The sequence below is a fragment of the Pantherophis guttatus genome, chromosome 6 (assembly GCF_059756535.1).
Source record: "Pantherophis guttatus breed Tessera chromosome 6, ASM5975653v1, whole genome shotgun sequence".
In the NCBI taxonomy this organism is placed as follows: domain Eukaryota; kingdom Metazoa; phylum Chordata; class Lepidosauria; order Squamata; family Colubridae; genus Pantherophis; species Pantherophis guttatus.
The window spans coordinates 9237622-9259556 of record NC_142068.1 but is presented as its reverse complement, the minus strand read 5'-3'; the positions used below and the strand labels follow the sequence as shown (position 1 = coordinate 9259556).

Genomic DNA, 21935 nt, shown 5'->3' with positions numbered 1-21935 from the left:
TGATTCAGTTTCAATCCGGGAGGAAGGCACTGGAGATTGGAGGCTGGTTGGAAAGATGGTTTAATGATGGACAGAACCACCAAGCCCATGGGTTCTGAGCAGCTGACCACATGGAGTTGAGAGCGAGGGGTTTTTATACCTTCTCCTGGGCTTTGAACTTGAGCTTCCTGTTCCTGTGCAAGAACATATATTCTATGGGACCATGTACAAATCCTAGGAGTTTGTCTGAGCTACGTTTGGTTGAAGTTCGGTCTGCTGATGCAATGAAGGGGCTTGTTGGGCAATTCCTATTGTGGCTGAGGGCTAATCCTACCTTTGTTCGGACCTTGCTGCAGAGAATTTGTTTATGAATAGAGCTATCTATTTCTTTATCTCTTAAGTGCTGACATCTGCTGAGGGCTATTAAGAAAGGTGGGGGATGCTTTCTGACTCCAAGAACACGTTTCTCAATTTCTCATCCAGAGAAATATCATATTCTGCCTTTTTAATGTTTCTCAAAATATTTCAGTCTTCTAGGAGAGGGGTGCGTGCTAACTGTCTACACTACCAGCTAAACCACTAACCACTAACCACTACACTACACAACTAAAACCAGCCAGTTCCAGTTCACAGAACACCCTTTAACTGGGTTTGGGACCAGGCAGTTCACACAACACCCCTTAATTGTGGTTGAGAAAGTCACTGCTGATACCTTCACCAATGGGCTAAACCTGGCTAGTGTTGGCATCAGTGAGATTTTTCGGATTGACGCTTATGTTTTGGGAACCCTGCCCAAATGATTTGTTTATGGTGGGCAAACCAACTACCTGGATGAATTTGATAACCAGGTTCAGCTTATGACCACAGGTGAGTCCACAATTTCCATGGCTAAGCGAGACGGTTGTTAAGTGAATCACTGCAGTTGTTAAATTAGTAACATGGTTGTTAAGTGAATCTGGCTTTTCCCATTGACTTGGCTTGTCAGGAGGTCCCCAAAATTTATCCCATGACTCCGGGACACTGCAACCGTCATAAATTAATTGCCAAGCGTCTGAATTTACTTCACGTGACCACACAGGGATACCGCAATGGTCGTAAGTGTGAAAAACAATCCTAAATTCTTTTTTTCCACTGCTGTTGTCACTTTGGACGGTCCCTAAGCGAACTGTTGTAAGTCCAGGACTACCTGTACAAACCAGAGGTGGGTTTCAGCAGGTTCTGACCAGTTCTGGAGAACCGGTAGCGGAAATTTTGAGTAGTTCGGAGAACCGCTAAATACCACCTCTGACTGGCCCCGCCCCCATCTATTCTCTTCCTCCTGAGTCCCAGCTGATCGGGAGGAAATGGGGATTTTACAGTACCCTTCCCCTGGAGTGGGGTGGGAATGGAGATTTTGCAACATCCTTCCCCCAGGAATGGGGAGCAAATGGGGATTTTGCAGTATCCTTCCCCTGGAGTGGGGTGGGAATGGGGATTTTGCAACATCCTTCCCCCAGGAATGGGGAGCGAATGGTGATTTTGCAGTATCCTTCCCCTGGAGTGGGGTGGGAATGGAGATTTCGCAATATCCTTCCCCCAGGAATGGGGAGCGAATGGGGATTTTGCAGTATCCTTCCCCTGCCACGCCCACCAAACCACGCCCACCAAGCCTCACCCACAAAACCGGTAATAAATTTTTTTTGAAATTCACCACTGGTACAAACCATGTGTGAATGCAGCCCACGTGTACATACCAAACGGGACACGCTTCTAGCAGATCAAGACACCCACCCTCCAACTGGTGGCAAAATGAGCCTCTTCCCCCCTCTTCCACCCCCCTCCCCAATATAATTGGCCACTGACAAACAAACCCCAGAGGATTTTCGGATTATAACCTCCCCCCCCCTCAATGGGCAAAGTTCACTTCTCTTTGCATACAGACCCCCCTGAGTGATTCTGGCTCCCCTTCTTAATTAAAAGGAGAACTGGCATGAGCTGCCACCCTAATGTTTCTTGGAGGGTTTTTTTTTTTTTTTTTTTTTGGCTATTGAGGCTTTTTGATTTATTTCGCCTCTTCTCAAATTGGATTGACTTTGCCCTGCAGTCAAGGGATTTTGCATCTGAATAGCCTGGGAGGAGCTCCTTTATCTCTGGCTAATTGCAGACTGCAAGCAAAACCTCTGCCCTTCGCCCACCCACCCCCCAATCTCCCCCCAAACCTCTTTCTCCCTAATAGGTCCCGCTTTCTGTCCCTTTGAAATTCTTCACTGCCAAAAGAAGAATCTGCAGAGCATCGAAATGGCCTTTCCTTTCTCTCTCTCTCTATTCCTTGGTTTTCTTTTCTTTTCTTTCTTTTCTTTCGTTCTGCCTTTCCCCCCCAACTTTTCTTTCCTTCCCAGAAACTCTTTCCTTTTCTTTGTTGTTTTGGGAAAAAAATTTTTTTGAGTCGGGAGGATCTACCGCTTATTGTATTTACATTAGAACATGGGGAAATGGGCTATAAACGAGGCTATTATCTACTCAGAATTTATAGAGTACTTCAGAGGATTCTTTAAGGTCTTTTGAAATGCTGGCAGTGGCCATAAAGGCTGCAATGGAACGGCGGGAAGATGCCTCGGTGGTGCCATCACAGGCACAGCTGTGCCAACAAAACAAAGTGACTCAGAGGAGTAAATGAACTCCCAGCCCTTCCAGAAGGGGGAAGGGGATAGCCTACCTTGCAATGCAGCCTACCAACCGAAATGCGAAGGGATTAACTGATTAACAGAGTTGGAAGGGACCTTGGAGGTCATCTAGTCCAACCCCCCCCCCGCCCAAGCAGGAGACCCTACACCATTTCTGACAGATGGCAGTCCAGTCTCTTCTTGAAAGCCTCCAGTGATGGAGCTCCCACAACTTCTGAAGGCAACTTCTGTTCCATGGGTTGATTGTTCTCCCTGTCAGGAAATTTCTCCTTATTTTTAGGTTGAATCTCTCCTTGATCAGTTTCCATCCATTATTCCTTGTCTGGCCTTCAGGTGCCTTGGAAAATAGCTTGAGCCCCTCCTCTCTGTGGCAGTCCCTCAAATATTGGAAGACTGCTATCATGTCTCCCCTGGTCCTTCTCTTCACTAGACTAGCCATGCCCAGTTCCTGCAACCGTTCTTCATATGTTTTAGTCTCCAGTCCCCTAATCATCTTGGTTGCTCTTCTCTGCACTCTTCGTAGAGTCACAATCAGGGGTGAAATCCAGCAGGTTCTAACAGGTTCTGGAGAACCGGTAGCGGAAATTTTGAGCAGTTCGGAAAACTGGAAAATACCACCTCTGGCTGACCCCAGAGTAGGGTGGGAATGGGGATTTTGCAATATCCTTACCCTGGAGTGGGGTGGGAATGAGGATTTTGCAGCATCCTTCCCCTGGAGTAGGGTGGGAATGGGGATTTTGCAGTAGCCTTCCCCTGGAGTGGGGTAGGAATGGGGATTTTGCAGTATCCTTCCCCAGAGTGGGGTGGGAATGGGGATTTTGCAGTATCCTTCCCCTGGAGTGGGGTGGGAATGGGGATTTTGCAGTATCCTTCCCCTGGAGTGGGGTGGGAATGGGGATGTTGCAATATCCTTCCCCTGGAGTGGGGTGGGAATGGGGATTTTGCAGTATCCTTCCCCTGCCACGCCCACCAAACCACATGACGTCCACCAAGCCACGCCCACAGAACCGGTAGTAAAAATATTTGGATTTCACCACTCGTCTCAACATCTTTTTTTATAGTGGGACTACAGGTAGTCCTCGACTTACACCCATAATTGAGCCCCCAACATTTCTGTTGCTAAGTGAGGCAGCGGTTAAGTGAGCCATGCTCCATTTTGCAACCTTTCTTGCCACAGTTGTTAAATGAATCGCTGCATTTGTTAAGTGAGTAGCACGATTGTTAAGTGAACCTGGCTTCCCCATTGACTTTGCTCATCAGAAGGTCACAAAAAGGGGATTACACGAGCCGGGGACGCTGCAACCATCATAAATATGAACCAGTTGCCAAGCATCCGAATTTTAATCGCATGACTATAAGGATGCTGCAGTGGTCGTAAGTGTGAAAAATAGTCATAGGTTTCCCTTTTTTCAGCGGTGCTGTAATTTTGAACGGTCACTAAATGAAGCGTTGTAAGTTGAGGACTACCTGTACTGGCGAAGCCATGGATTAGAAATGGAGAGACTCACACTCTGGTTTCCATTCACACATGAAACTTTAGGTCAGCCACTCCTTTTCTCACCCCACCTAACCCAAGTTTCTGTTATAAATAAAAATTGGAAGAGGATGTATAATTGACTCTAACACTGAACAGTCACTAAATGAACTGTTGTAAATTGAGGACTAGCTGTATAATTTTTACTTGGAAGGATGTTGTGGAAGTCAGCAGGCTGACCCCTACGTTAGGACAAGTGTAGGTTTCTGGAGAAATCCGCCATGAGATCAAACTAATGTCCAGATAAGTGGTGATATTCAGCCCGTTCTATCTGGCTTGGGCGAACTGGTAGCGGCGGCTATGGGAGGCTCCGCCCACCCACCCAGACCTCATCACGTCCCGTTTTTGACAATCTGCGCATTCGCGGAAGGCCCTGAGCATGCTCACATTTGCGAACTGGTAGCGAAGGTAAATGAATACCAGATGGCCTGATGTCATATCACCAAGGCTAAAAAATTACACATTTTAATTTATGTTTAAAAAGAAGTTTTTTATTTTTATGTTTAAACAAACAATGCATCATTAATTATTCAGTGTGTCACCTAAGTACATATTTTGTCTCATCCTATTCCTCCTTTCATTTTCTTACTACATTTCTATCTTACTTTTACATTTTCATTTATTAAAACATTTTTCCAAATTTCTTGCATTTATATTAATTTTTATTAGATCTCATCTCTATCCATTGATAAAACTGCCCCCATATCCTATAATACTCCGATTCTTCCTTTCCCTTAATTGCCAATGTTAGTCTTTTCATTTCTGCACATTCCAATGTTTTCTTAATTACTTCTCCTTCCATAGGGATTTAAAAATTACACATTTTAAATATGCTTCAATGCAGTGCAACACAAAACAATGCAAGGACGTAAATTCACAGCAGTTGCATACAGTTAATCCTCAATTTATGGACTATTTGTTTGAAGTTGTTGGAAGAAACATCCTTCTGGGTTCAGCTCCAAGTGGGGAAAAAGACACTGGAAACGTGGAGAATGCTTGGAAAAATGGTTTAATGGTGGACAGGATCACATGGTTTGAGTTCCTGATCAGAAAAGGGACGAGATGCTGAGGGTGCCTTGGTTTTATGCCCTCTCTGAGCTTTGAACTTCCTGGGGCACAGGAAGAGTATCCTGATTGGTTGTCAGACTCCCAGGGGGTGGGGGGGTTTAGCTAGCCTTGCTGGCTGATGTAATCTTCTCAGGTGCCATGTGGTGAGTTTCTGTTGCTAGATGGGCCCTATTGTGTTGCAGATGATGGTCCATTGACATAGGTGGGGGGAATGAGTGAGCTTGGCTGAGCCCTTAATGGCCCATTGACAAAGGTGGGGGAAGGCAGGAAGCTGGGAGCTGCTTTGTCTTTAAAACATGTTTCTCCATTTCTCATCCAGGGAAACATAATATTTTGCCTTTTTAATATTTCCTAAAATATTTCATTCTTCTAGGAGAGGGGTGGGTGCTAACTTCCTACAAAGTTACAACAGGAGTGAAAGCGGCTTAAAACTAGTCCTCTCACCTGTGACTGTCAGAGAGTTCCCGCAGTCATGACAGGGGGTTGGCAAGCAACATGTACTTGTAGCATCTTGGGATCGCCATCTGTGACTGCCCAGCTGACTTCCCACAAGCAAAGTCAATAGGGGAAGTTGGATTTGCTTAACAACTATGTGATTCATGTTACAACCACGGCAATTTCCTTAACAACAGCAAAAAAGGCGATAAAATTGGGCATGACTCACTTAATAACTGTCTCGTTTAGCAATGGAAGTTCCGGTCCCAGTTGCCATGATAAGGATTATTACCTACGTATGTTATTACACATACAATGTCTTCCCTCCTTCGGTGCACACTTGAGATGCTAAGCGGCTGAACAGGTATACTGTGCTGTAGAATCCTTGGTGCACTGATGATGTTACTGTAGGAAGAAATATCCTTCTGGGTTCAGCTCCAAGTGGGGAAAAAGACACTGGAAACATGGAGACTGCTTGGAAAGATGGTTTAATGGTGGACAGGATCACATGGTTTGAGTTCCTGAACAGAAAAGGGGCGAGACGCAGCGAGTCCCCGGGTTTTATGCCCTCTCTGGCTTTGAACTTCCTGGGGCCCAGAAAGAGTATCCTGATTGGTTGTCACACTCCCAGGGGGTGGGGGTCTTAGCTAGCCTTGCTTGCTGATGTAATCTTCCCAGGTGCCATGTGGTGAGTTTCTGTTGCTAGATGGGTCCTATTGTGTTGCAGATGATGGTCCCTTGACAAAGATTGAGTTTCTGCCTCTGGCCCATTGACAAAGGGTGGGGGCAGGAAGATGGGAGCTGCTTCGTCTTTAAAACATGCTTCTCCATTTCTCATCTAGGGAAACATAATATTCTGCCTTTTTAATATTTCCCAAAATATTTCATTCCCTCTAGGAAAAGGGTGGGTGCTAACTTCCTACATTACCTAGTGGGGTAATGAAATGCCTAAAAGGAAACAACTCAGCTCAGAGAGCATCAATTCACAATTCAGTCCTGATCTACAGATACTTTCTTCTACTGGAAGCGGCGTACTGTGCTTGATATTCATATTGTTAAATTCCCAGGTTCCTACGTCAATGGATAGAAGATTTCAGGATGGGTTTGACTTTTTCAATGCTCTCTCTGTATAGGTAGTCCTCAACTTACAACCACAATTGAGCCTAAAATTTATGTTGCTTAACAGAGAAATTCGTTGAGTGAGTTTGGCCCCATTTGGGGATTTTCCTTGCTACATTTGTTAACTGAATCACTGCAGTTGTTAAATTAGGAAGCCGGTCGTTAAGTGAATCTTTCATTCACTTTCCTTGTCAGAAGATCGCAAAAGGGGATCACATGACCCCGGGAAACTGCACCCGTCAGTAATGTGAGTCAGTTGCCAAGCTGACTCGAATTTTGATTATGTGACCATGGGGACACTGCAACAGTCAAAAGTGTGAAAAGTGGTCATAGAAGTCACTTTTTTTCAGTGCCGTTGTAACTTTGAATGCTCATTAAATGAACGGCTGTACGTTGAGGACCACCTGTCCAGCAGAAGGATACACACAATGGGGATTGTATTCTGGGAAAAGAGAATGAAAACTGAAAGTCAGGCAAGAACTAATTTCTCTATGACACATAAAACAGATCTTTTCTATCAGAGGAGCATTCAAGTTAAGAAGCTAGAAGGAAAGGAAATGGGGGTTTACAGAACTAAGGTTGGATTCAGGAGCCTCTACACAGTGGTGGGTTTCAAAATTTTTTACTACCGGTTCTGTGGATGTGGCTTGGTGGGTGTGGCATGGCTTGGTGGGCATGCCAGGGGAAGGATCCATTCCCAGCCCACTCCAGAGGAAGGATACTGCAAAATCCCCATTTCCTCCCAATCAGTTGGGACAAGGGAGGCAGACAATAGATGGAGGTGGGGCCAGTCAGAGATGGTATTTACCAGTTCTCCGAACTACTCAAAATTTCCGCTACCGGTTCTCCAAACTACTCAAAATTTCCGCTACCGGTTCTCTGAACTACTCAAAATTTCCGCTACTGGTTCTCCGAACTACTCAAAATTTCCGCTACTGGTTCTCCAAACTACTCAAAATTTCCGCTACGGGTTCTCTAGAACTGGTCAGAACCTGCTGAAACCCACCTCTGCCTCTACAGCAGTGTTCCCCAACCTTGGAAACTTTATGATGGGTGGACTTCAACTCCCTGGCTGGGGAATTTTGGGAGTTCAAGTCCACCCATCTTAAAATTGTCAAGGTTGAGGCACGCTTGCTCCACAGGGAGGTGTGGTCCAAAAAGACAAAATGGTGGCTGCAATGGCACATCTGACTCCTCACCACTTTTTTACGTGCCCGTTAAAATGGAGCAGGATTTAATCATTTGATACTGGGTATAGCCTAACAAATACAAGGCTTAGGGATGACATGATAGCCATCTTCAAAATACTTGAAGGGCTGTCACAGAGAAGAAGGGAACAATTTGTTCTCAAAGCTCCGGAGGAAAGGACAAGAAGCAATTGTCAGAGAGAGCTTCAACCTGGAACTAAGGAGGAATTTCCTGGCAGTGAGAATGATGAATTAATAGTACAGTTTGCTTCCCTGGGTTGTGGGTGCTCCATCATTGGAGGCTTTCAAAGATGCAGTATCAAAGATGCAGCTGTAGAGGTGATCAACAATATTAAGTATCTGATAACTAACAATCTGAACTGGTCTCTCCACACATCATCCTTAGTGAAGGGTGTAAACAAGCATCTGCATTTCCTGCGGCGGATGAGGGGGGCACATCTTTCTCCTTCTGTCCTGGCCTTTTTTTACAGAGGCACAATCGAGAGCATTTTAACAAACTGCATCCTTGTTTGGTTTGGTGGCAGCAGCGCCTCAGATAGAAAGTCCATACAGAGAGTGGTGAGGACAGCTGAGAAGATTACAGGAAGCTCATTTCCTGTTATTCAGGATACTGCTTATAAGCGCTATGTGCTTAGAGTTTGAAGCACTGTTAGAGACCCCACCAATCCACTTCATGGTCTGTTTCTGTTGCTCCCCTCTGGGAGGAGGTTTCGAAGTATTTCTAGCAGGATTATCAGATTCTGTAACAGCTTTGATCCCTAGGCCATCTGTCTGGTAAACTCGCAAGATTCGTTTTTCTTGCCATGTACATGTATACATCCGAACTAGGCTGTGTTGTTTCTCTGTGCCATATAATATATCTGGGTATATACCAGTGGTGAAATTCAGTTTTTTTACTACTGGTTCTGTAGGCGTGGCTTGGTGGGCGTGATGTGGTGTGGCTTGGTGGGCGCGGCAGGGGAAGGATACTGCAAAATCTCCATTCTCACCCCACTCTGGGGCCAGCCAGAGGTGGTATTTGCCAGTTCAACGAACTACTCAAAATTTCCGCTACCAGTTCTCCAGAACCTGCTGGATTTCACCCCTGGTATATACATGATTTTGTATTTATTTATTTATTTTCGTCATGTTCATGTAGTGTATATTGGAGGTGATGATCTTTTGAGAGCTGTGTGCAATGAAATTTCATTTTAATGTATGCCAATTAGTGTACAAAGTGACAATAATTATTTCTAACTTTATTCTATTCTATTCTATTCTATTCTATTCTATTCTATTCTATTCTATTCTATTCTATTCTATTCTATTCTATCTTCCAATAAAAGATTGGAGAACCATTTGTCTGGTATAGTGTAAGTACTCCTGTCTTGGGCAAGGGGTTGGACTACAAGACCTTCCAAGATCCCTTCCAGCCCTGTGATTCTATGAGTTTTAGCTGATATCTCAAATTTTTGGCACCCCTTGCTAACACCCTGGTGGGATTCACATGATTGAATAAGCCATCCTTTTTTTCAACCATTTTTTAAAAAACCAACCCACAAGCAACTTGGTTTATCGATTGCCATCAGTTGTAAATCACAGCTTACAAAGCAGGAGCAGCCATTAATGTCAAAATCAAATAATTATGGGTTAGCGCAATACAGACCGGAGAGCTGGCAAATTTTTGCCCTTGAATTCCTCCATCATCTGTTCGGATTGATTAGAGAGTGGCAGAAGATGAATTTAAGGATGGGTTCAGTTATTCAAGGCCGAATCCCCATCTATCGATTTCTTTGCAGCTCCAGTCGGCAGCTGTGGCGGCTCGATTCGCACAAAACAATCTTTCCAGGACTAGCAACAAGCCAGCATTAAAATAACATTAAAACATTGGGCCTCATGTGTGAGCTTGTCAAGAATTTCTTGTTGAGTCCTCATAATAACCCAATAAGGTAGATTAGGATGGAAGAGAAGGGAATAACAAGGCATATGCATCACCTTAATTCAATGTATTACTTAATCATTGTTACCAAATAAAGCACAGCTGTTGGACTATGATTCATAGTCTATGATTCCTGCAGTCCAGTACAAATGAAGGTGTCCGAACTGTCAAAGAATAATTTAACTCAATGTTTCTCAACCCTAATGACTGGCTGGGTGGGCGTGGCCATGGTGGGCGTGGCCAGAGTGTGTGACAGGCAGCACTCACTCTCCTGCACCCCCCTGGGAGCAAAAACAGGCTGTGGGGGGGTGTTATCCCCCCGTGCCCCGTTTTGGGCCTAGTAGGCCTCCCTGCAGCCTCCTGGGAGCAAAAATCGGCCATGGAGGAGGGGGCATACTGCACAGCCCCACACCCCCGTTTTGGGCCTAGTAGGCCTCCCTGCACTTACCAGGGAGCCCAAACGGGGCGCATGGGGAAGGAGCGGGGAGGGATCGGGCCAGCCAGAAATTTAACAACCGGTTCACTCAAACCGTCTGAATCCCACCACTGGATGTTCCCCATTTTATGACCATTTTTGCCACAGTTGTTAAGTGAATGGCTGGAGTTGTTAAGTGAGACATGCGCTCGTTAAGCTACTCTGGTTTTCCCCTATTGACTTTGTTTGTCCAAAGCAGGCCTGGAAGGCCGCCGATCGTGATCACATGACCTTGGGAATGTGCAACCATCATAAATGCATGCCAGCATCTGAATTTTGATCTCGTGACCATGGGGATGCTGCCACGGTTTTAAGTGTGAAAACTGGTCATATGTCACTTTTCTCAGTGCCATTGTAACTTCGGTCACTAAACAAATGGTTGTAAGCTGAGGACTAGCTGTACCGAAGAAAATTGGAAATGACTCTTTTCCTATATTTTTCTTCCCTTTCTTTCTTCTGCACCCGCAATTTTGCTTTTTCCCCCAACCCTCTTTTTTCCTTAATTTTTTCTTTCTGTTTCTTTGTATTTTACCTTCTGCTGGAACTCTGGAAAGTCTTATAAGATAGATTTTTTGTTTTTTCTTTATCTTTTTGCTGCCTCTTACTTTACAAAAAAATAAAAATCCTTTATATCTTTTTTCTATTTCTTTTTCTGTTTAGGTTTCTGTAAACTTTTATTCTTGTGTTTTTTACCCAATTAAAAAACAGCAAAAAAAGGAAGATAAAAAAGGAAAGAGATGCCATTAACAAGCAAGAAAACAGACCACAGCCTAAAATCCCTTTTTTCCATGCCATGCCAGTCCAATCTTTGCTTGATGCTTTGGCTTGTATTTAGCAATAGCACTTAGATTTATATACCGCTTCACAGTGCTTCACCGCCCTCTCTAAGCGGTTTACAGAGTCAGCATATTTGCCCCCCGACAATCTGGGTCCTCATTTTACCCACCTCAGAAGGATGGAAGGCTGAGTCCACCTTGAGCGGATCAGGATCGAACTCCTGGCAGTCGGCAGAATTAGCCTGCAATACTGCATTCTAACCACTGCGCCACCACGGCTCTGCCTGTTTAACTTCCCTCCCCCAAAATAAACAGTTTTGCTTGTTTGTTTCCATAAAAAAAAAGAGCCTTGGTGAGCAACAAGGCAGTTCATGCCCCTGCAACCTGACTAGGTGGCTCAGTGGCTAAGACACTGAGCTTGTCGATCAGAAAGGTTGGCAGTTCAGTGGTTCGAATCCCTAGTATGGGTCTCTTGCGTGAGCAGGGGGTTGGACTAGATGACCTCCAAGGTCCCTTCCAACTCTGTTACTGTCCGCTTGCCTTGCCAATGTTCGTTGCTAGAAAAAAATAGCAGGTAAATTGGACTCCTTTGCAAAGTCGTTTGCAAGCAATGACTTTGTTCTTCAGCCCAACTAAGATAAAAGATACATGTCTTTTGAAAAAGCAGCTCACAAAGTTGACCCACGCATCGCTGGAAGATCTGCAGAAAGGCAGATACCTGAGGAAGAAGAGCAAATGCTTCTCTCACAGCCGCCCCCTCAAAGCCAGAGGAAAAAAACATGGAAATCAGGTGGCTCCCAGAAGGAAAGTTTCACCAAGAATGATTCAGGCAAAGACACTCGGCGTCTGCGACTGAAGGAGAAGGAACTGAGACTTGCCTCCGGCTGGCAGGGAGAAGGGGTTGAATCACATCCACCGAAAGATTCGTCTCGCTGATGTACACCCCGCATGGGCAGGTGTCAAGGAGATTCAACAGGTGTGGCCACAGGAGGAAAGAAGAGCTGAGGGACCTGACTATCGGGCAGGTGGAACTTGGCCAAAACTGATTCAGATCAGATCTGTGAGCTGAGTTTCGACCTAGATGGTATGCTTATTTCCTGCTGCTGGGTGAAGGAAGAAGGAGAGGGAGGGGGAGAGGAAGAGGGAGGAGGAGGAGGAAGAGGGAGGAAGAAGAGGAGGGGGAGAAGGAAAAAGGAAAGGAGAAGAAGGAAGAAGAAAGGAGAAGAAGGAGGAAGGAGAGAAGAAGAGGAGGAGGAGAGAAGAGGAGAAGAAGAGGAGGAGGAGAAGAGGAGGAGGAGGAGGAGAAGAAGAGGAAGAGGAGAAGGAAGAGGGAGGAAGAAGAGGAGGGGAGAGGGGGAGGAGGGGAGAAGGAAAAAGGGAAGAAGAAGGAAGAAGAAAGGAGAAGAAGGAGGAAGGAGAGAAGAAGAAGAGGAGGAGAAGAGGAAGAGGAGGAGAAGAGGAGGAAGAGGAGAAGGAGAAGGAGGAGAAGGAGGAGGAGGAGGAGGGCTTACTGCTTAGTATAACTTCCCCTCTAGCACTTTTGGTTGTTTTGTTATGGACATTGAAGAATAGTACTACTAAAGGACAAAAAAGAATCACATATTTTCCCTGGTGTTCCTTGGAATTTTGAAGTCCAACAAACCCTTTGGAATTATTTGGAATTATCCAAATAATGTCTTAAGATACAATATGTGCCCAATGAGACGCTTTTCCGTAAATCTGCAGTTGATGTAGCTGAAATATTTAGTTTTTGTTCAATGTGTGTAATTTGTTTCTTATCCCACCAAACGTACTGATATTTATAGGATGATTTTGAAACAGCTTTTATTTATTTATTTATTTATTCATTTTTAAATTTGTATACCGCCCTTCTCCCTGAGGACTCAGGGCGGTGAACAGCCAAGTAAAAACATAAACTACAAACATAATCTACCTATTTTGATTCTCAGATATTGGCTTTTTTTTTTTTTTTTCATATTTCCCATTTTTGTTCCCTTCAAGTCTGCCATCCCCACGTATTGGTGCATCAAAAATAGATCACTCTTTTCTTTTCAATTATCATTATAGCTGCTGTATTGTGGTCTAACTGGTGATCAGTTCATATGTGAAAAGCCCATACAGTTTCATCATCATCATCATTATCATCATCATCATCATCGCTTCCAATAGCTTTTTCAATTTTAATTCAATATAATTTTTGGTTAGATCGCATTCAAGAAACTTAGAAATTATTGGTTTTGCACAGATGCCAGTGGATCAAAAGGATTTATTGTCATGACACGTTTTGTGTTCTTTTTTTTATTATTTAGTTAATTGAAAAAGGACATTTTTGTAGTCAGAAGGACTAATTTTAGAACATTCTTATTATTTCAAGGTGATTTACGAGTTATATCAACAAGTCTGCAGAAATACAACTTTTAATAACAAAGGTAATTCCACAATCGCTCTTCCAGGAAGTTGGTAGAAAATAATATTGGGAAAAATAAAAAGAGCTGAAAAACTTTCTGGAATCAATTTCCTGTGTTTTAATTCCTAATTCCTAAACAATATATATTTTTATAATTGTAAAATATGTGAAGTATTATGGCCATAACAACAAAATGATTTGTTGATGTTGTGGCTATAATACTGTGCTTCAGTTCCACTAATTGTGAATCATAGCTGATGTCGGCCGGTTTTCGGCTTTGCGATTTCAGACGGGAACGATAAAATTAGTATCTACTTAAATCTGAGTTGTTCCACGGTGCTGCTGTTTATAAATGGATTAGGTTTTTCCAAATTTAGGACACCCAAAGTCTAAATCTTGGTGGAAGAGTAAGAATAAGAGTAAGAGTAGCTGATAGCTCATACATACAGTATACCTGATAGTTATGACTTTTGCCTGTCAGATCCAGTGGTGGGTTTCAAATTTTTTTACTACCGGTTCTGTGGGTGTGGCTTGGTGGGCGTGGCGTGGCTTGGTGGGTGTGGCTTGGTGGGCATGGCAGGGGAAGGATACTGTCAAATCCCCATTCCCTCCCCAATCCAGGGGAAGGATACTGCAAAATCCCCATTTCCTCCCGATCAGCTGGGACTCGGGAGGCAGAGAATAGATGGGGGCAGGGCCAGTCAGAATTTTTACTACCGGTTCTCCGAACTACTCAAAATTTCCGCTACCGGTTCTCCAGAACTGATCAGAACCTGCTAAAACCCATCTCTGATCAGATCCTTCCCAAGTTAACAATATAGGCAGTCCTTGATTTACGACCACAAATGAGCCCAAAATGTCTGTTGCTAAGTGAGACATTTCTGAAATGAGTTTTGCTCATTTTACGACTTTTCTTGCCACAATTCTTAAGGGAATCACTGCAATTGTTACGTTAGTAACCGGATTGTTATTAACAATCGTTAAGTAAATCTAGCTTCTCCATTGACTTTGCTTTTCAGAAGGTTGCAGAAGGGGATTAAATCCCCTGGGACATTGCAACCGACATAAATATATGCCAGTTGCCAAGCATTTGAATTTTGATCACATGACCATGGGGATGTCGTAAAAGTCACAGGTGTGAAAAACGGTCATAAGCAGGGGTGAAATCCAGCAGGTTCTGACAGGTTCTGGAGAACCAGTACCAGAAATTTTGAGTAGTTTGGAGAACTGGCAAATACCACCTCTGGCTGGTCCCAGAGTGGAGTGGGGATTTAGCAATATTCTTCCCCTGGAGTGGGGTGGGAATAGAGATTTTGCAGTAGCCTTCCTCTGCCACACCCACCAAGCCACACCCACAGAACCGGTAGTAAAAAAATTTGAATTTCACCACTGGTTATAAGTCCCTTTTTTCAGTCCCTTTGTAACTTTGAAAGGTCACTGTATCCAACTGTTGTAAGTTGAGGACTATTTGCAGTCAAATATATTGTCACAATATGTATATTGTTCCAAGTATTTTCAACCTTCCCCCCCCCCCACCTCATTGTTGAACTGAGATGCTCTTCCATTCCAATTCTGTTCAAATTTTTATGTCTTTTACCTGGTTGTGTTCATTTTGTTTTTAATTGTTAGCCACCTAGAGACATGCATTTGAGATGGGAGGCCACACACATTTAATAAATGAATATATACATGTATGTATGTATGTGTATATATATATATATATATATATGCATACACTGCTCAAAAAAATAAAGAGAACACAAGCAGAAGACATCCGAGATCCGAATGAATGAAATAGCCTTATTAAATACTTTGTTCGTTACATAGTTTTATAGTAGTATGCATATATATATATGCATACACTGCTCAAAAAAATAAAGAGAACACAAGCAGAAGACATCCGAGATCTGAATGAATGAAATAGCCTTATTAAATACTTTGTTCGTTACATACAGTAGTTTTGTGTTCCCTTTAGTTGTTTGAGCAGTGTATAAACTACTGTATGTAATGAACAATAATATTTAATAACAAAATATTTAATATTTAATAATAAGGCTATTTCATTCATTCAGATCTCGGATGTCTTCTGCTTGTGTTCCCTTTATTTTCTTGAACAGTATATATATATTAACTACACACACACACACACACACACACACACACACACACACATATATATATATATATATATATATATATATATAAAGGCAGAGATCTCTATAATGGTAGTTTAATACTCTGACGATGTCAGCAGATGGCTGACGAAAGCTTAATATAATAAAAAAAATTAATTCTTTTAAAATTTTAAAATCTTATGTTCCGGAGTTCGCAGTATGTCTGCTTCTTTTTTTACTAATATACCTGGAACTCGTATTTTTAGAATAGTTTTTGGTGTAGCACCCAGCACACCAGCCAATACTAGCGCTCCTGTGACTTTCTTTTTTTCAGGTTTTCTTGCTCTCTCTTCGAAGGATTCCCAGGCCTGCAAGAACGTAAAACTATAAAATGAGATAACATCACCTGCAAAAGCAAAAAATAAAATGCCGGAACCATCTCCGCCTTCAATCTTTTGAGGTTTGGGAAGTCAAAAGGAGGTGTTGATTTTATTTTCTTCACACTCCAAATTGACATCTTTCCACTAAGTGGCCGTGGTGCAATCCTGCCAGGTGCTGGAAAGCCACTAACAGGGTTGAAAATCATTAAAAATAGTCGGGGGGAAAAAAATACAACAAATAAAAAGAAAAGGAATATCATTTTAGCAGTAGTTCTAAGTCTTCATATAATTATCTAATGCAATTATTATTCATGTGTATGTATGTGTAGATAGATAGATTTTTAGATAACTATATTTTTTCACTTAAAAGAACATTTGCCAAGTGTCTTTTTTCCCTTTGATAATATATGCATGGATTTTTATCTTTCTGTTTTGTTTGTATTTTTCGTTTCCTTTTTTTGTCACTATTTTAAAAGCAATGGAAAATTTAAATAAATTAAAAGAAAACAGGTTGACACTCTCCTGGTTTTAGGCAGATGCCTTAAGCATTATACCAGACTGGTTCTTATGTTCTTTCCTTTTAATACACTATATAAGGAAATAATAGGAAAGGGAGGGGAGGGGAGAGAAAGGAAAGAGAGGGAAAGAGAGGGAAAGGAAAGGAAAGAAAAGAAAAGAGGAGAGGAGAGGAGAAAAGAGGAGAGGAGCAGAAAGGGAGAGAAAGGAAAAGAGAGGAAAGGAAAGGAGAGGAGAGGAGAGGAGGGAAAGAAAAGGAAAAGAGAGGAGAGGAAAGAGGAGAGGAGAGGAAAGGAAAGGAAGAGAAAGGAAAGGAAAGGAAAGGAAAGGAAAGGAAAGGAAAGGAAAGGAAAGGAAAGGAAAGGAAAGGAAAGGAAAGGAAATGAGAGGAGGAAAAGGAAAAGAGAGGAGAGGAGAGGAAAGGAAAGGAAGAGAAAGGAAAGGAAAAGAGAGGAGGAGAGGAAAGGAAAGGAAAAGAAGAGAAAGGAAGAGAAAGGAAAGGAAAGAAAAGGAAAGGAGAGGAAAGGAAAGGAAAGGAGAGGAAAGGAAAGAAAAGGAAAGGAAAGGAGAGGAGAGGAGAGGAGAGGAGAGGAGAGGAAAGGAAAGGAAGAGAAAGGAAAGGAAAGGAAAGAAAAGGAAAGGAAAGGAAAGGAAAGGAAGAGAAAGGAAAGGAAAAGAAAGGAAAGGAGAGGAAAGAAAAGGAAAGGAGAGGAGAGGAGAGGAGAGGAGAGGAGAGGAGAGGAGAGGAGAGGAGAGGAGAGGAGAGGAGAGTGGATGAAGGGAAGAGAAGGGAAACTGCTTATGTTCTGCACCCTCAACCGTAACTTGTTTTACCCAGAATGGGCCAGTTAGGATCACAGAGATCCACCAAAATTAATTCTTGAACATGAGAATGAGAAAACACTGTTTTGTCCTCCATCTCATGTCTAAAATATCTTCAGTTCTGCCACTTCTTCACCCCCACCCCTGCTTTTCCACGGATACCTTATCCTCCTACTGTACATTCCTTCAAAGGCCCTTACTTGGCTTCTTCTATCCTACGGCATCTCTGCGGCGATTACTAGAAAGGATAAAAATAAAAGAAATCCATTCCGCAGAAGCGGTGCTTTTCAAGGGCAGAATCTGGAATCCCTGGGCAGATGTTGCAATCCCAGCAGGGGCTATGCTTGGCTTTTAAGATCCCTCCCATCCCCAAAGTCATGGCCTCCAACAAGCATGTGCAGAGTTGCAATTTGACTCTGGCTCAGAGCAGTTGAGGGGAGGATGGATCCCCAAAGGAGTGGTTGCATCTCTTTTGCTTCTCTTTGCTTAGCCCAGGGTGTCAGCAACTTGCAGCTCTGGAGCCGCATGTGGCTCTTTCACCCATCTGCTGCAGCTCCCTGTCACTCAAAATATGCGTTACAACAGCCAATGTGCGACACCCGCCGGCACGCGATTTATTGAGATTTTCAACCCCTAGTAGGCCAACCATGGATAAATCCAAGAAAAGAAAAGTTTCAGAACATTTAATTCAACTACATATGCTAGTTTTGTGGCCGCTCAAGAAATAGTCAGGCACGGGAAGGGTTTTGTGACTCCCGGTGTTTTCTTTTCTGTGGGAAACAGACAGGGGTGGGTTCTAAATTTTTTTACTACCAGTTCTGTGGGTGTGGCTTATTTTGTGGGTGTGGCTTGGAGGTCATGTGACTAGGTGGGCGTGGCTAGCTGGTCAGAGTCATTTCTGGAAGGCCCTTGCACTTATGACCAGTCCTCGCACTTACGACCCGACTCATTTGTTTGCTTTTAACACTGATCAGCTGTAGGACGGCCCTTTGAAGCCCCTCGGCAAGAGTTTAAACAGTTTTTTTCCCTCTAGTCATCAGCTGGGACTCAGGAGGCAGCAATAGATTGGGGGTGGGACCAAATAAAAGGTAAGAATAACGTGGGGGGGTGGGAGGGCGGGGGGGGAGAACTGGTTCGGTGACATCATATCGTCACTGCTACCGGCTCGGCCGAACCGGACCGAACTGGGACGAACCCACCACTGGAAACGGGTCCAAATTTTTTTTATTATTATTTGATTTATATGCCGCCCTTCTCCGGAGACTCAGGGCGGCTTACAATGCGCTAAGCAAATGGCTCTTTGAGTGTTTAAGGTTGGAGACCCCTGACTTAGCCTTATCCAAAGAATATTTTATTGCACAGAATAATCTAACCATGATCCATACCATTATCCCTTCTGGAGCATCTTCACCAACTTTCACCAGGCTTAGGGCAGCAAAGCATTTTTTGCCAAATTGCCAAAAAAAAAAAAAAGCAAACACCGAAGGAAGAAATCAGGGGGAAACTGAGAAAAGGGGGAGAGCAAAAGAGCCTTGGTGGCGCAGCAGACTAAGTGCTGTTAAGTAACACCAGCTGCCTGCAATTACTGCAAGTTCGAATCTCACCAGGCTCAAGGTTGACTCAGCCTTCCATCCTTTCTAAGGTAGGTAAAATGAGGACCCGGATTGTGGGGGCAATAAACTGACTTTGTATAAAAAAAGAACACCGCTTAGGGGGCCCCCGAAAGCCCTACTAAGCAGGTATATACAAAAGTATGAAGGCTATTGCTTAAAAACATTGTAAGCCGCCCTGAGTCTCCGGAGAAGGGCGGCATATAAATCGAACCAATGTATGAATGAATGAATGAATGAATGAAAAAAAAGGAAAAAGGAAAAGGAAAGGAAAGGCTGCTGAGCCTGTTTGATCAGGAAACATGCATCTCTGCTTGCTTATCCTTGAGCAAACAGGAGGATTAAGCAGACCCACGTTTCGAGCTACAGCTCTAATTTCCTGCAGCAGGATATTTCAGGAGAAGCGCTCAAACGGGGGAGCAAGCTTGAAAAGCCATTTTTCCTCCCAATTTTTTTTCTATTTTTTTAAAAACAACAACAACAACAGGAGAAGAAAAAAAAAAAGCCGGAGAGTTTCCACGAAAATTGGAAGGAAAAAGGCAAAGCCGGTTGGGGAAGGCAGGAAGGGAGAGCGCGGGGCTCAAGTTAGGAAACAAGTCACCTGAATGGGCCGGGCTTGCGGCTGCCAAAAGGAGCGTCATCGTCGTCCCTTGCCTCTCTCGGTTTGCACAATGAAGGCCAGGCCTATTTTCTAAGGCTGGGTCTCGGGGACGTGTCCGTCGGGCGCCCGCCGCCTCCCATTCGGGGCCGGTGCAGCTCAGCCTTGCTCTCTCTTTCTCTCTCTCAATGTCCCAATTTCTCTCTTTCTCTCTCTCTCTATCTCACCCTCCTTCCCTCTTTCCTCCCTCTCAATCTCTCCCTCCCTCTCTCTCTCAATTTCTCTCTCTCACCCTCCTTCCCTCTTTCCTCCCTCTCAATCTCTCCCACCCCCCTCTCTCAATTTCTCTCTCTCATCCTCCCTCCCTCCCCCCTCTCAATCTCTCCCTCCCTCTCTCTCTATTTCTCTCTCTCATCCTCCCTCCCTCCCCCCTCTCAATCTCTCCCTCCCTCTCTCTCTATTTCTCTCTCTCATCCTCCCTCCCTCCCCCCTCTCAATCTCTCCCTCCCTCTCTCTCAATTTCTCTCTCTCATCCTCCCTCCCTCCCCCCTCTCAATCTCTCCCTCCCTCTCTCTCTATTTCTCTCTCTCATTCTCCCTCCCTCCCCCTCTCTCAATTTCTCTTTCTCAATTTCTTTCTCCCACCCTCCCACCCTCCGTCTCCCTCACTCTTTCCCTCTCCCTCTCTCTCCCCCCTCTCAATCTCTCCCTCCCTCTCTCTCTCAATTTCTCTCTCTCTCGTCCTCCCTCCATCTCTCCCTCCCTCTTCCTCCCTCGCTCTCTTTCTCTCTCTCTCACCCTTCCTCCCTCTCTCTCCCTCACACTCTCCCTCTCCCTCTTTCTCAATTTCTCTCTCCCTCCCCTCTCAATTTCTTTCTCAATTTCTTTCTCTCACCCTCCCTCCTTTCTCCCTCACGCTCTCCCTCTTTCTCTCTCCCTCACCCTCCCTCCCTCTCCCTCACACTCTCCCTCTCTCTTTCTCAATTTCTCTCTCTCTCCCTCCCTCCCTCAATCTCTCTCAAATTCTCTCTCTCATCCTCCCTTCCTCTCTCCCTCACACTCTCCCTTTCCCTCTCTTTCCCTCTCTCTCACCTTCCCTTCCTCTCCCTCCCTCCCTCCATCTCTCTCAAATTTCTCAATTTCTTTCTCTCTCAATTTCTGTCTCTCACCCCCTCCCTCCCTCTCCCCCTCTCTCTCCCTTCCGTTCTCCCTCTCCCTCCCTCTCTCCCTCCCTCTCAATTTCTCTGTCAATTTCTCTCCCTCCCGCTCTCCGCCGCCCGTTTCGCGATCCGCCCCGCCCGATCGCTCAACCAGGTTTTTCCTCTTTCGCGATCCGAGAGAGGTTGCTTGCGCTAATCCGGAGCAAACGCCTGGCGGTCGCGATCGAACAAGGACCCTGGCTGGCTGGCTGAAAGGGTCCCCCGACTCCCCTCCCTTTGGAGAGCATTGGGAGATCGGGGAGCAGCGCAAGCTGTTAAGGCTCCGGGACTAACTCCGTGGCGTGGGAGCCGCGGTGGAACCCCATTCTCCTTCCTCCCCCCACCTCCTCTGTGCAAGAAGCCTGTAAAACTGGAAGAAAGGGGGGATGGGGTGGGGTGGGGTGGGGGGAGAGATCTGGCTTTCTCCCCCTCTTTCTCCCCCATTCCCCTCCCCTCCCCAGTTCCAGCGCCGAAGATCGCCCGGGGAACAAGCAGAGCAGAGAAAACACCGCTTGCAGGGAAAAATGAGCTATCCAGGAGCCTGGATAAGCTCAACAGACTAAAAGCACTGTTATTAACATTCAGCTGTCTGCAATTATTGCAAGTTCGAATCTCGCCAAGGCTCAAGGTTGACTCAGCCTTCCATCCTTTCTAAGGTAGGTAAATTGAGGACCCAGTTTGTGGGGGCAATAAGCTGACTTTGTATAAATATACAAAAGTATGAAGGCTATTGCTTAACGCATTGTAAGCCGCCCTGAGTCTCCGGAGAAGGGCGGCATATAAATAAAATTAAAAAAAAAAATCCGTTTGGAACCAACCTACCCTTTAAAAGAAACGTACGCAACACACTTCCAAAAGCCCCTTCTTCGCCCTTGTCGTCTCGCAGCATCATCATCATCATCATCACAGGATGCCTTGGAAGTGGGAGCGGAGACGGTTGCAAGTGGATCCGGGCGATCGCTTTTCATCGTCGTCTATTTTACACACCCTTTAATTCGGTTCGGCATCCTCTCCCCCCCTCCCCCTCCCCCTCCCCCACCACACAGCCAGCCAGCTGATGCTTTCCAGATGTGCTAAGCTATAGGAAGGACTCATAGGCAGGTCCAGAGACATCT

General features: G+C 44.6%; 1 long non-coding RNA gene across 2 annotated transcripts; it reads right to left on the bottom strand.

Moving 5' to 3' along the window:
* Positions 1-4645: 4645 nt before the first annotated feature.
* Positions 4646-21807, bottom strand: LOC148113035 (uncharacterized). Of its 2 annotated transcripts, none has more exons than XR_015728561.1 (2): positions 21643-21807; positions 4646-7240 (listed from the first exon to the last, which is right to left on the bottom strand). It is a non-coding gene; the product is annotated as an uncharacterized LOC148113035 (long non-coding RNA). The 2 variants fall into 2 exon arrangements; XR_015728560.1 differs by lacking the exon at positions 21643-21807 and adding an exon at positions 19626-19906.
* Positions 21808-21935: the final 128 nt, after the last annotated feature.